Source organism: Lolium rigidum, chromosome 7 (genome assembly GCF_022539505.1).
Source record: "Lolium rigidum isolate FL_2022 chromosome 7, APGP_CSIRO_Lrig_0.1, whole genome shotgun sequence".
In the NCBI taxonomy this organism is placed as follows: domain Eukaryota; kingdom Viridiplantae; phylum Streptophyta; class Magnoliopsida; order Poales; family Poaceae; genus Lolium; species Lolium rigidum.
The window spans coordinates 246,541,121-246,556,759 of record NC_061514.1 but is presented as its reverse complement, the minus strand read 5'-3'; the positions used below and the strand labels follow the sequence as shown (position 1 = coordinate 246,556,759).

At 46.3% G+C, this 15,639-nt stretch overlaps 1 pseudogene; it reads right to left on the bottom strand.

Moving 5' to 3' along the window:
* Window positions 1-309: 309 nt before the first annotated feature.
* On the bottom strand, window positions 310-15,329 carry LOC124672600 (annotated as a pseudogene).
* Between the last annotated feature and the right edge of the window lie 310 nt (window positions 15,330-15,639).

Here is a 15,639-nt window from a genome sequence, read left to right as displayed (position 1 = left end):
GTACTACTGGGAGTAGGGTGGCGCACCGGCGGCCATCGCGTCCCAAACCCTGGCCTAGGGTTTCCTCTTTTTTTTTAGTTTAAAGCCCATATACGGCTTTCTTTTGTGTAAAAATTGCCCAAAATAGGGCTAAGTTTAATGAAGTCTAGTTTAAATTTACTTTTTTATGTTTTTTTTATATTTGCGCTGCGTCCGCGGCGTTGGGTGCAGCGTGCGATCCAAACGGACACGCGAACGCCGACCGCTGTCCGGGTGTCCGCGCGGTCACCCAAACGGCCCAAAACGAACGGTCCAACGCGTCCGTTTGGATCACCGCGTTGAGCTTGCGTTGGGTCCCTCCAGTCGTTTCCGGTACTCTTTCTCAAGCTCCTCGAGATGACTCAACACCTTTTTTTTTTTTTTGAGCTTAAGATGACTCAACACCTGAAAGTAAGATACTGGTTGTCAGTATCAATCTTGTACTCAGTCTTCCGATCATCACAAAATGTACAAGAGTATTACTCTTTGTAACATATCCATATGTGATACACCAACCACTGACCACCGAATAGTAAAATACTAAGGAGTTCTAAGAAACAAAGATAGTCATATAAAGGAGGCATTTTTTTCTACCAAACAAGAGAAAAGGTAGTAAGTCGATAAACAGTACTAAAACCATAATAAAATAAACAAGAGAAAACATATAACTCACAAGCCAGTAATATTGCCATAATAAGATAAACAAGATAAAACATATACTCCAACTCACAAGACAGTAATATTGCCATAATAGGATAAACAAGAGAAAAACATGTAACTCACAAAACAACAGGCGTACTAATATAGTAAATAGTAGGAGTGTCTCATATGCTTCAAGAAACAGTTCCTCCTCACCTTAAATGAGAAGGCAAGTGGCAATAGTTTATCTGGATCAGTTGCCTCCTCTGGAAAATTTCTCAAGGAATGCAAAAGTTCCTCAAAAGGCAATTTGACCTGACAGCAAGGTAACTTTAGCAATTCTTTGAAATCTCTTTCACGGGAAAGCAATACAAGCACCAAGAAAGTACACATTCAAAAACTAAGATTTCCCCCGCGTCGCCCTCCTCTGCCGACCAGGGGGGAACCCTAGCGCCGCCGCCTCCAGACCCCCACCTCCTCCCTCTCTTGCCTCGCCGCCGCCGGAGGGGCCCCGGCAAAGCCGCGCGCGCCCTGAGGAAGGTGGCGGCGGGGCGCTTCTTCCCCTCCCGCATCCTCCAGCGAGGAGGAGCTCGCTCGGGCGGCGGGTGTGGCGGTGTGCTGCGGGCGTGGCGGCGTTCTGCGGGCGCGGCGGCGTGCTGCGGGCGTGGTGGGGTGCGGCGGGCGCGGCGGTGTGCTCGAGGCGCGGCAGCGACGGTCGGGCGCGGCTGCGGCGGTCGGGTGCGGCCGGGCCGGATCTGGGCCGGGCGGGCCGGCTCGGGGCGCGGGCGGTCTGGGCATCGCGATGGCGCTGCGGCAGGCCGGTGCGGGGCCCCTGGCCGTGGAGGTGCTGCAGGTTTGCAGAGGCTGCTGGGTGGTGGTGGTGTGCCGGGGCGGAGACCCCGGGCAGCGGCAGCGTCATGGTGGGCGAGGTGGTCGACGGTGCTGGCGCGCAAGATGGCGTGCTCCGATTTCCCTGCCGGTGAAGGAAGACTCGGTGGCAGGGTGTGCTGCTCTGGGTGAAAGCTTTGCCCGATTTGGTCGCTGCCGGCGATGGCGACGCCTCAGGGCGCCGTTCCCCTTCTTGGAGGCATTGTCGTGGAGCACTGCCTTCGAGGATTCATGCCCTCCGGGTGAAAACCCAAGCTCTGGCCTCGGCCGGAGCGGGCGGCGGCGGCGGTCTCGTCGCTTCCCTTCTTGGAGGCGTCGTCTTTGGAGGGCATGAGCTTCACTCGGCGAGGGCGGTGTTTGCCGGGCTGCGTTGCCTTACCGTCTCCGTTGGAGGATGCCGAGGCGGCGGCCTTGGGTAGGTGGCTGTGAGCCGGGGCGGCGGCCCCGGAAGGCGGTGCGGCAGCATCTCTATGGTGCAGGGATGCGGCTTGTCATGGCTTGGGTGGCGACCCTGGCCGTGTGGGCGGTAGGGTAGTCGGCTCGGTCGGACGCGTCCTGGTGGGGACGGTCGGACGTTATGTCGGGGCGGCGGCCCCGGATGAGATGGTGTGATGCCCGTGGTCTGCGGCCTCTTGCCCTGTGCAGCTTGGGTTGCGGGTGAATGGTTCGTGCGGCGTTGCAGCTCAAGAGCGAGCGGTGGTACGTCGGGGCGGCGGCCCCGGAAGGTGGTGGTCTTGGTGGATGCGCAGGGCGCGACGGAGCAGCGGTATGTCGGAGCGGCGGCTCCGAATGTTCGTCATCTTCGAGGGTGCTTGACCTTGGGTCGCTTGGGCGATAAGGTGACTCTCGATGGTGGGCTTGGGCGGCAACGACAATGATGCTGAGCATGGTTTGGTTGCTGCAAGACCGTGTTAGTCGGCTCTGTCCCGGCGTGTCCGAATGTCTTCAGGTTGTCCTCCTCTTGTTGTGAAGTCGAAGCTGCCTTTGGGTGGTGTACGATGACCTTCGAGGGCGGTCCGACGGTGAAGGTCTTTTTCGGCGCAGGTCTTGTGCATCTCCTCTCCGTGGCTCGTCGTCAGAATCGGAGCTACCGGCCTTTTCTTGGGAGCCATCTGTTTGGCATAGGCCAACTCGAGCTTCGCGTTTGTGTAGCTTTTGTGGGTAGCCAGGGTGGCTCGGTGTGCCTTCGCGGCGTTGTGTGGGTGGGTGTGGGCTTGGCCCCGTCATTGTAGGTTTTTGCCCGGTTTTCTCCTAAAAATCGGGCACCTTCTGCTTAATTAATGGATGAGGCAAAGCTTTTGCCTCCGTTTCAAAAAAATATATACAAGCACCAAGAAGCTCACCAGGTCATCATGGCAGAATCTCAGTAGAGACAGTCCAACTTGGAACACAACCTTAATACCCTGTAATTAGGACGACTCAATGATCAGCAAAAGCAAGTAAACCAGAAACAATCAGGTAGTATTTTAATAAATGCATCTAGAAGATAGGAATATTTATAACCTTACAAAGATATAGTCCTATGGAAGGACTACAAACATTCGTGTCAAACTTTTGATTTTAAATATAAAAGAGTATGAAATAAATGGAAACAAAAGCTCCTGTGTCTTATACTCAAATACATTTGAGTAGGACCTCATTGATAAGTGTTAGCTACATTCAATTTTTTGTAACGCATAAATAAAACTACATTACATGTTCTCCAGAGCGCTTCTCTACAAGGGAACTTCACAATTATTAGAGGTGGTAACTAACTGATCACAAAACGATTCTATCTTGCTCCTACATTGACACTGCAGTTCATCTGAAAATTAAATTTTAAGGTGCATTCAGTCATCCTAAGGAACCGAAGCACGAAATAACTCCACAACTGATACTATTTACCTAACATCTACATCAGACGCCACAGTTAGTGCGTGAATATGCGATACTAGGACAACTAATGGTTATACAGGTCCAAGGGGAAACGAGGGGAGATTATATACATCTGTATAAAATTTCTTCTAAAAAAAGCTCTAAAGGAGAATGTTAATGTAAAACTTGTAACCATACCATATATGAAGCGAACGTGCTTGCAAAATCAGTAAAGCACATCTCACAACTCATAAGCTGGGATAAACACCAGACAGGAAACAAATATGAAGGGCAAAGATTCTTACCTCGTAAAGGAAGACATCCCAAACTCTAAGAGTTATATGAAATGGAAAGGAATATGAGAAAACCGTGATAAACCATTGACTTGCATACATGCGCGGATTTATCATTTCTTCAATAAAATGTTCTCCCAACTTTGGCATGTGCTCTCTAACTAATCTCTCAAATTGAAGCAAATATTGTTGCACGAGCAGCAAACCAGGCTGTTCAGGAAGTACAAACATTAACGTTTGTTAAATAGTACTCAGAATATACAGATTCTTTCCAGAAAATGTTCCATAATTTTGCATATGACTAGTTACTCAAAAGAAAAAAAAATTCTGAACAAGTTGCGAGACATCTGCCCAGGAGAAAAAGGAAGTAATTTTGGTTCAATATTTAAGTATATCCAAATGAGAGGAAAAAACTATAGTATAAGATAACATAAACATACAACAACAACAACAACAACAACAACAACAACAACCAAGCTTTTCAGTCCCAAACAAGTTGGGGTAGGCTAGAGTTGACATATCAGGAAAAAAAAACTCTCATTCACGACTCTGAAGTAAAGTCATATGAGTTGGCTGCTCACAGGCAACGAAAATCATCAAAGAAGTTTGTTCACCTGATACAAGCCTTCCATTGATGCATGGACAGCTCCTTTTAGCAAAGCTACAATTAACCAAAATGCATCCTCCTCACTCATATAAAGAAGCAGCAACCCTGCTATAAATCCCATTCCCTGCATCATGATCGCGCAAAAGTAACAGCATGTTAATCCAGAGAATATGTTCATCCCTAGGTAATATGCTGGCGGGGTGTGAACACAAACCTGCACATATCCAACGTCCCTATCATAAGCAGAGTACGCTTTTAAAACGTTATACAGAGATCTTTGACCTGGGCCATGTCTCTGTTGGAAGAAAACATGAGATGGAAATATACGCTATATGTCACGAATAATTTCCAATTCTGATGTTGATGTCTCGTATATGACCAGAGTCTGTTCAAAGAAAACATAGTTACATAAAAAAATCCCACTCAAGTCTGGAATAAGTAAAATAGAGGCACCTGCACAGAGTGCAGCTAAATATGAGCTTGAATAAACATGATCAGCAGTAAGTAAAATCCTTATAAATAACCTGCAGAATTTAGCTATCTTATTCTCCTAACAGCACATGTAGATCGAAAGAGATAAAATGTATAAGATACACCAAAGGAATTTTGTGATGTACCCCTTCAGATCTACCAGCTCGTTGTAAATAAATGACTTGATAGAAAGCCTGCAGTTAAACTTTAACCTAGTAGTTACTAATGAAGTATATTAAAAATGATAAAGAGGTATGATCAATTCATCTAAGTGGTATATGATATGAGGAGTGGGAGTACTAGGAGATATAGATCATTTTTACATAATTAGTTTACACTGGTAAGGTTAAAGTAGTACTATTAGATTCGTCATGAAAAATACTATGCATACAAAAAATAATGGTTCAAAGATGCATGTTGTGGACTTCTAAAATGACATCTAGTTATGAACCGATGGAGTATTTTAAGAAGAATAAAAAAAAAATCTTATCAGTTACCACTACAAGAACCAGCAATGCCAACATTATCGCCAAATGATTCAACCAGAAGGATGATTATGAGTACCTCATAAACACCAGGATTCATTAGCAGGAGGTCCCTGCTTCCTGAAATCAACTGCCAAACAAGTCCTCTGAGGGCATCTACAATGGTAGACGCTAATCTAGACGCTTAAGTGCACAGAAATTAATCACAGAAAATTGAATAATCGCTAAGCGCTTTAGTTTCCAACGCTGGCCGCTTATCTGGGTCGCTAGCGAAATAAAGCAAGCTACCCTACCGATCTTTCTCTCCAACGCGTAAAATCAAGCGCCCCTACCAGATACGTTTTAAGTTGGTTGAGGAAAGTCAGGTTAGCTCCTTTTCTAGCGCCCTAGATAAGCGTCGGCCTCCAGTCAAGTTCGATCGGCAGGAAAAAAATCTGGCGAAGTGCTCGGCTCCTGGTTTTGCGTCGACGCAACCAGTATTCCCGACGTCGGATGGGATTTGGCCATAACGGCCAGGAAATCTAGCCTAGCGCTTGTTGATAGCGCTCCCGTTGTACATGCCCTGAGACAATCAGAAATTCCTTTCCTTATTCTTCTTTTGACAACATGAGGATTCCTCCTACAATCCTTAAAGAGCACTAAGCTTCTAGGGTTCCGCTCGCTTGTGGTTGCTCCACGTTTCATCCAATCTAGTTTTAACACCTGACCCTCTATGTGTCACGACGCCAGGCTCCTTCATGGCTTCGTTAGAGCAATTCCAATAGTATAGTCAACTGTTGGCTATAATAAGATGTCATATCATTTGTAGTCATCATATAGCTAACATGTACAATAGTTGGCTATAAGAATATAGTACTTTACTAATATATGGCCCACATTTCACTCTCATAAGGTGCCTAGGAGCACGTGCAAGAGCTGGCTATTGCATAGTAGCTCATCTCTCTTTTCTCTCCTCTTCTCTCTCCTCCAACTCATCTAAAATATATTATTTAATGTCTTATAGTCAGCTGACTGGATTCTATTGTACTTGCTCTTAGGCGGTTCGCTTGACGTACCAGACCAACCAACTACCCAATGCCGTCTCCAACTTCCCATCCTTTTCTCGGTGCCTTGTTCCCGTTTCGACCTCCCTCGTTCGCAGCGCACCTGCTCACCCAATCTTCCTCACAGCCAACGCCGTTGCCACCCCCGGCCTCCCCGGAGGCCCAGACCGCTGAACCTCGCCTCCGCCGTGGCCGCCGATTCCGCCGAGGGCGAGCAGGGGATTCATCGGAGCTCGCGATCACTGCTCTGCCGCTCCTGCCGATACCGATGTGGATGAGGAAGGGCCTCTGCGGACGGGAGAAAGCGGAGCTGCGCCGCCACAGAGGAGAGGGAGGCGGGTCACACCGTCCAAGAGAGTGAAGAATTGATGTCGCTGAAAGGGATGACGGCCGCGACACCGCGGAAGAGGGACCCATTAGAAGAGCAGTGCCTCTGCCGTCCCGATGAACTGCAGTGCCTCTGCCGTCCCAATGAACTCGCTACCGCTCGATTCCAGGTCATCGAGGTACGCAGCCGCCTCCTTCACGAGTACCTTAGAGCATCCCCACTCGTTGGCGCTCCCCACGCCCAAATTCGGACGAAACAACAGCCGGATTGGACGAAATTAAGTCGTGGGGAGTACCGTATTTCCAGTCGTCCACCCGGAGTTCGGCGGACATAGTTTAAATTCAAACAAAGCGCCGTCCCGCGCTACAAGTACGGCCAGTTGATCGGCAAAAGGAGCAAAAGGATCAGCCACAGATCGGCGATCGGAGGGAAATTACACGGAGACAGGCTCGTCGGCAGTCCCGGCCGGCACGGCGGTGTCCGACGGACCAGTTTCCTCATACGCCGTGGCCGAAGCGGCTGCGGCAGCCGACGAGGAAGCAGCGGCAGTGGACGTCGAAGCAGCCGCAGTCGACGAGGTAGATGGAGACGACGAAGGACTGGCCGGAGTGGCTCGGAGGATGTCGCTGCGGTGGCCCTGGTACCAATTCCTCGTCTCCTCGTCCATCATTTCCATGTCGCCGCCGCCCATCAGGAACGCCAAGTCTGTGTTCCTCTTCTTCGCCGCCGCCGTCGTCTTCAGCGAGGGCGATCCGGACGCCTTGGTTGGCGAGCATCTCCCGCCACCTGCCGTCGAACTTGTCGTTCCTCCCGTCGGCGTGCGACCTCAAGTCGGTCCAGCACTTGTCGATCGACGCCTGCATCCTGTCGGCGGGATTGTCCGTCCGTTTGAGCTCTTTGAGCTTCTTCTGGCCGAGTTCAGGGCGCCCTTCCGCCGCGCAAGCCGCCGGAGCGTCGGGGTTGTACTGCTCGGTCTTGCTCTTCGAGAGGGTCGTGCGAGTTTCCTTCCACTTCTCGCAGTTCTCGAGGCGGGCGTAGACGTTGAGGAACTTGAACTGCAGGCCGGTGTCGTCCGTGTACATGTCCAAAGCTCGGCGCAGCTGGGTAAAAAAGAGCACGGCGATACGGGTCAGTTAACGACGATGTACCTCGGTGATGCAGGGTCGACGGAGCATACCTTCTGCTCCAAGTCGTGGCCGCTGATCGGCCGTTTGTCGACCTCCTCATGTATGCCGTGCCATTTGCTGCACGCCGTCTGCATGATCCCCCAATGGGTGGCCATTGCCTTGTCTCCCCGGTACACGTTCATGTTCGTCTTGTTGAAGTAGGGATCGACGAGTTTGCGTTCCTCGTACGCCTGCCTCACTCGAAGCCAGTATGTGTCGAACGACTGATTGGCCCCGATTATGCCGTTCGTGGACACGGTCATCCAAGCTTCAGCGAGGCACTCCTCTTCCTTCGGCGTCCATTTGATACGCGGTTCGGCAGGCGGCGAGTCCTTCTTCCTCTTCTTCTTCCCCTTCGACAGGTTGGCGGCGGCTTGAGTTGGCTCTTCTTCTTCCTCGTCTTCTTCTTCGACGGCTTGGCTTCCGTCGGCAACATCCTCCCGATGCTCGTTGCGTGCCGCCACAGCTGCCGTCGCCCTCGTCTCCTCTTGCGTGAAGAACCCCGGGCATGCAGCGGCGGCGGCCATGAAGAACCCCGGGCTCGCAGCGGCGGCCATGGAGCCGGAGGTGATCATCTCGTGGATCTCCTCTTCGTTCGGCGCCGCCGTCGCACCGAACGGGAGCGGCCCTCGTCGCAGGGCCGGCGAGGTGCCCTCGAACAGGCCGCCGCCGCCGACGTCAAGCTCGGGCGGCGACGGCGTGGGCCTGGACGGTTGGACGTACGCGCCCTCTTGGAACACGGCAGTCGGCGACGGCGAGTACAACGAAGGGGAGAAGGACGACGGGGAACTGGTTGTACCTTGCGTCGGCCATTGGCCGGGGAACATGCCGCCGCCGCCGCCGCTCATGGCCATGCTGATCATCCTCGCTTGTTCGTCCTGGGCCGCCGCCGCCGCCCTCTTCGCGGCGGCTCTTTTCACCCTCTCCGCCCTGCCGCTTGTTTCCACGTCGCGCCGTCTCTCGTCCGCCGCCCACTCGGCGTTCGACATGCCCGGCGGCTTCGTCTTCTTCGCCCGCGGCTTCCTCGCCGGCGCCCTCGGCGGCATTGTGGTGGACGAGGAGGAGAGTGGTGGTGGACGAGAAGACGCCGCCGGGAACTGGAACTGGAAGACGAGGAGAATGGCCAAATTCGGCGGGAGAGAATGGGGATATGCAAGAAAATTGGAGGGAATGGGGATATGCAAGCAAATTGGAGGGAAAATCGACAAGATTTGGTTTTCCTGTCGCCGACTACGCGGGTCCACACGACGTTTCGCGCCCAAATCTTTCGTCCGGAGTCCCCGAGCGCGCCCCGAGGGGCCGGGGATGGTGTGGGCTCGCCGGATGGATGAAGGGCCAAATCCGGACGAAAACGAGAAACCGGGGCGCGACTGGGCCGATTTACGCCGTCCGGATGTAAAAAAGGCTCGCCGGGGGCCTGTTCGGGGGGACGAGTGGAGATGCTCTTAGTGCCGTCCCTTTGTTTCTCTGTCAAATCGATCGGAAGATTGAAACTCGGCGGAGAGAGAGCACACCGCTGTCAGAATAAAGACCGGCCGACCAAATCAGCCACAGCACAAAGCGGCAAGCCATGCGGTGTCCATGTTGTTCCGATGTGGTACAAGCGTAAGTGGCCGGTAACTCAGGGGAGGCGACGAGCGTGACTCGGACACCCGATCCATTCGAGCGCTTGGCGGTGTTGGGAGGGAGACGGGCTAGGGGAGGGAAGAGGGTGGTGTGGTTGCTTCATTGCTTGACCACTAGCTTCTTGCCGCTGCAGGCTGCAGCCTAAGAGATGCGTGGAGAGACGTGGTTCTTTTGCTAGATGCTAATTTCTGAGAGGGAGAGAGGAACTGATGAGATACGGCTGCTACTCTGCTTGGTGCTACATGTTGTTGAGAGGAAGTAAGAGAGATTGAGAGACGTGTTATTTGTTGCTACCGATGAGAGGCAGTATATGTTCTAGATTAGCCAAGGTAGTTAATTTTGTAATCATTAAACTTTCATTCTTCCAAGCCCTTATGATGATGCTCTTAAATTTAAATGCAGGAATTAGTTCCAAACTTAGTGCAATTATATTTTTGAATGATTCTCACAACTGATGTTGATCAAGCAGTAGCATAGTTAGCATCTTATCATTTTGTTCAACATATAGGAAACGCAGTCTCATTATCTTTGTTTTGTTCGGTAAAATAGCTGAAAATATTAATGTATGCCTATTCTGTAATGTATTCAAATGAGTTAAATCCAGTTGAGATAAGATTTTTCTCACATGGTAAGATGCTACTCACAATTGATTGTGTGCTTCTCATGCCTTTGCTTCTCACGATTGATTGTGTGCTTACCACATCCTCATTCGTAAAATTTGCTTCTGTTCATTATCTACTTTATAGAGAAATCATAGAGTGATTGCCCTTGTTCGGGCAAATTTCACTTCCCATTTATTACATGATTTCTACCGAAATCACAGGGGGCTTATTATTGTCATACTTGCCTTTTCTGCTGAACAGAATTTGTAGGCAAACAAAAATGTCATGTCTTATCTTTTTTACCTAGAGCGGTGCATCCAGGAGAAAGTATTTGTTACTCAACGAATTTATTTTCTTCTTACTCAAAATTTTGTAGGCATTATTTCCTTAACGGCAGGAAATAATGCGAATTTTGTATGGCATTCACGTGTGATTTTATGAATTGTATTTGCAACTCCAGAAATTAATTTGTTATGCTATTTCATACATGTAGGCTGGTGAGAAGAGATGAAGGAGCAGCAGGACCAGAGCTCAGGGTGCGGCCGCATCATGGTGAGATTGAGCAAGGGGGGAATGGAGTAGGCCATGGAGCAGCTCGGTGTGGAATACAGAGAGAATTTCTTGCAATGTGGTGTCAGAGTAATTTGCTTGCTGCTGTTACAGAAGGTTTGGAGGCAAAGAGATTTTAGCTCGTGCTCTGAAATTTTTGTTGCCTGCTGCTTTTCTATCCGCTAATGCTCCTTTGCTATCTATCTGCTGATATTGTTGCTCGGTTATTTTCACTAAGACAGTGTGAGAGAAATCGAGAGATAGAAAGATTGCTAGCTGCTGCTATGATTCTTTTAGGATCTTGTTGATTGATAGCTGCTGCTAATAAGGATACTTCTAGGATGGATGATTGTGCTTTCGTCGAGTTCATGTTGTGTTGTATCGAGATTATGTTGTACTATCAAATGTTTGTGTTTGACAGAGAGTGGGAGAGAGAGATATGTATGGTAATTATAGAAAACCAACATATTATATATGTTACTAGGACATAGAGAGTGAGATTTGCCGCTTCTGTCGGAATGTAAGCTAATCCAAATATATTTTTATTTTGGATAAGAACGGTTTAGTTAGCTGATCCAAATATGTTTATCTTCTGAATTTCTCATGCAGATGTCAGTGGTCAGGCTGTAGCAACTATGGGTGTGATGCAGACTAGAGTACTAAGAAAAGGTATGCTTTTGGCACATAATGTTATGATATCAACTAATTTAAGGAGTTTCATATTTAATTATATCACATATTCTGTCATTTGGTAAGTATTTAGGATGTCATTTGCTTGCTTTTCATTTTGATGCTGCCTATTGTTACCATGGATGACAATGAAGGAGAGTCCTTGCTGGGCTGATAATTGGTTGAATTTTCTTATGTCCCATGTTTTTTCAAGTTCATCTATAAATTCTGATGGACTCTAAGGGCGTCAGTTATTTCTGTGGTGCAAACATAGTTGTACTTGGTTCAGATAGTTGCATTTTCAGAACTATTGCATACTTATTATCCAAATCTCCATATTTTAGTAAATTGGAAAATAAATTATTGGAATATCAATATTATATCTCAGAATCTGTAATGTATATCCCTCTGGCCTCCACCCATCAGCAGTTCAGCAGAGTACTATGCATTACATCAAAGCAGACTAGATGTCTAGCAGCCGGCGACGCTGCGAAACCATGATTACATGTCGCTGAGTGGTGGCTATTGGTGCACTCCAGGTGCCGCTCATTGGATTATTATGTTGACAATTTTTTTGCTACTCACCCACTCATCACATCCTAAGAACGTATGCACTACCTGGTGTTTTGACCTAGCTAGAAACTAGATTGGTCAAAATTCGGTTGCTATCGGAACTATGCCCACTGAAATAAAAATATGCTAATGTTTCATCTATGCTTCCGTAAGGAGGTTTCATGTTATTGGGTTTGTGCCCTCATTATTTTCTTACACATTTTGTATAATTCTCCATAGATCAAATCAGATACTATGGTCTTCCATTTTTGATGTTTGCATTTACATGAATATCCATTTTACTTGCTGGAATTAGTCACAAATAGGATTGTAGTCTGAATGGTGAGAAAATTCATGTTCTGTTATACAAGATTCCATGTTATGCAATAATAGTGGATTTTGTATTCCTGGTAATCTTTTTAAGTTTAACTCCTGGGAAACGTACTGGTAATAATAGTGGTAATAATAGTGCAGTAGTTTACAGGTTCTCTCTGTGTTCTTCTCTTGGTAGGAAATCTTTGGTGATGACACCTTTGTAGAAAAGGTCATACCATAGAATTCATGTACTATATAAATTAGCAGCTTGATATTTGCAGGTAGTAGTTACTCGAATACCAACTCCTTCTGTGTTCTCTCTTCTTACTTTTCTATGGATCGAATGATTTACCAATGCCCATTAAAGAGCTACCTACACTCTTACTTTGGGAGAAGACTATGTGCAATTGTGGGATTTGATTTCGAAAATATCTGCCGAAATACTTACAATGCTTCAAGTAAAGCACATTAAGATCGATCCACCCCTAAAGGCAGCATGTGGAGCGGCATGGCGTGCAGCGCCTGGCAGACATGAGGAGCCTGTCCTTGGTAAGAAAAAAACGGCATGAACTATTAATTTCTTTTCTTCTTGGATCTGTTTCCTTCTAATGCTCTCCCGCAATTGCAATTTTATATCCAAGAAATGCTTCACGTTTCCTGGATTGTTTCCTCATATGTCATGACTATATGAGATATTGAGATCTCTAGGATTAATATTTCGTTTTGACAGTTGTCTTTGCTGAAACTTTTCTGGTTGAAAGCTATGAAACAAGTCTGCGGTAGTTCAAAACTGGAATTGGCACAATATCGCGAAGTGGCCGCCTTCGCTCAATTTGGGTCAGACCTTGATGCTGCAACTCAGGCATTACTCAATAGAGGTGCAAGGCTTACAGAAGTGCCCAAACAACCACAATATGAACCACTTCCAATTGAAAAACAAATTGTTGTGATTTATGCTGCTGTCAACGGCTTCTGTGATCGAATGCCACTAGACAGAATTTCTCAATATGAAAAAGCCATTCTAACTACTATTAATCCAGAATTACAAAGGTGTGTTGTTTTGTTGGTCCTTAAGTATTTCTAATGCGTAAATTTTCTTTTTTTTTCACCAGAAATATAGTTTCATTCTTTTAACAACATTTCCAATGGTTTGTTTTGCATGACATGTTGCAATGCATTAAGATCAGGATGCCATGATGATAAATTTTATTTTTAATATTACCATTTTTGTTTGCTGTCCTGTAGACTCATTAGTTTTCTGGGCATATGTAGTTTACGATGGAGATGTGCCATCTTGCTATTCATTTGTCAAAGCTCATTCTGATCACTCTACTACGCAATGATGCTCTTGACAACAATTTTTTTGGATCTTACTTCTGCCATTTCACTTTACTGTCCACTGTCCAGTATACACATAACAGGGAAAAAGACTCAAAGAAAGAAAACGACACAGAAAGCGTGCGAGGTCTTATTATTTGTTACCGTCGAGATTCTTACTAGCTAATGCAGTAACCTGAAGGCAAAAATTTCTTTTTTTTTCTTCCTTAATTTTAACAAATTAGTTCTTTGTATGTTTCCGAGTCTGAACAAGAATTTTTCCCATGTTCGTGGATATGTAATCAAAGCAATTTTTTATTGTATGAGACGTCCAGGAGCAGTAATTCTTCACGAGATTCAGTTGTTCTAATGTTTTCAAAATATTGAAGAAGTTTATGGAAAATGAATTTGGATATAATCTAGATTAGGGGCTCAATAAGTTTACCAGGTTGCGATTTGCATCACTACGTGACATATGGTTTGCGAAGGCTATGATTGCAGTAAAAACTGGTTCACGATGCTATAATGTATGCATGTGCAATTAGCAGTTCTTGTTTGCGTGTTATCAATTTTTGGCCCATTGTTCTTTCATCCGTGTGGTTTACCTAGGGAAATTGTGCAAGTACTGGAATGCTGATTGTTGGGTGCCTCCACCTATTTTCTTATATTTTGCATGCTAATTTGCTTTGAGTGAAGAAAAAATGATGTGGCGAGTCGAGAAGAGCACAATCCGCTGGAGACATTAACACCCTTTCTTTATTCTGCTAAAAATATCTTAAATTATTCCCGCAAAGATGCTTAAAGTCAAGTTTTGTGGCTTTTCCTGCTGTATGGAATTTTGGAGCCTCAGTGTTTCGTTTGGGAGGTCGAGCTTTATCAGAATTGTGTGTGTGACATCCTTAAGAGTACTTTTGATGTTTGTTTGCTTTCAGTTTTAGTACTTCGTCCATTAATTTGTTTTGACAGATTCTTACCTAAATGAATGAGCATTTGAAGACAACAATATTTTTTAAACAGGAACAGTTAAGCTGACCTATTGTTGATATGAAAAACAAACTGATGATATAACCAACAACAACGTACAAAAATTAAGTTATCCCTAGAAAAGAAATGCTAGCGGAGCGTAGGCAACATGCTAATATCGGAGGCTGGCGCGGCAGAGCGCGCTAGGCCCATCTAGTAATGCTTCCATTCGCTACCATCTTCCTCCACTTTCTTATCTTCCTTTCCTCTCTACAATATCAAAAAGAATTGCCCGTGAGTCAGATTGCTTAGAGAAAAGAAAAGTTTACAGCTAATTTAGATAAGCCTGATGCATGCAGCAACATGGTACCAGAGTACATAAGCCAGATAGCAAGTACGAGGTATACTTTATCATACAAGGAGTCAAATATATGACAACCGTTCTCACAAAATTTGCTAAGAAGGTCCATGCATAATAAGCATATAAATGTATAAACTACAGAAACAGATATGGCTATGTCGCAAGAAACATAGAATCAAACGTCACTCGGTTGGCTAGTGGCATAAGAGTGCACACCCAGTCCAGCGTTTTAGACCTGGCCTCCCCTGTAGATCTATTTTTTTAATGCCACGCCACATAGAAACGAACTAACATATTCATAGAAAGAGACAAGGTAGCTTATAAAGAAGATTTACTGACTCAACTAATCAAACATATGAGGACTAACAAGTAACAAGAGACCCCTGGTCATACCTTCCGCGTCAATGTGTGGATCTGCTTTTCAGAACTCCCTCCCGAGAGTTACTTTGTTCAGTCTTTATAAATCCAAATCGGTCCACGGACCGAGAAGAATCTGGTCCAGGTTCTATGACATTGACTTCATTCTTCTTATCCATTTCACTGAGTACTTGATGATACCTTCACTATATAGCGAGAAAGATACCCCGTCATTTATTTTGAGGTAACTGCATATGAATTTGAGTAAACTTGTGTCTGCAAATAGTATGGACTATATAAAATCGAAGGGAACCAAATGATACAAAAAGCACATCTGCAATAAAATGTAGCTAATAGATGTCATCAATTCAGATTACTACATTGTTTCTCACTGTCAACATTAATAATGAAGAAACATCAGATGTACAATGGATACACATGTCCTCCTTTGCAATGTTGGAACATATTAAAGGTTAATCTAAACAAGGGATGTACGAAGTTCATTGACTCATCCTACTAATCACCGCCTGACCAAA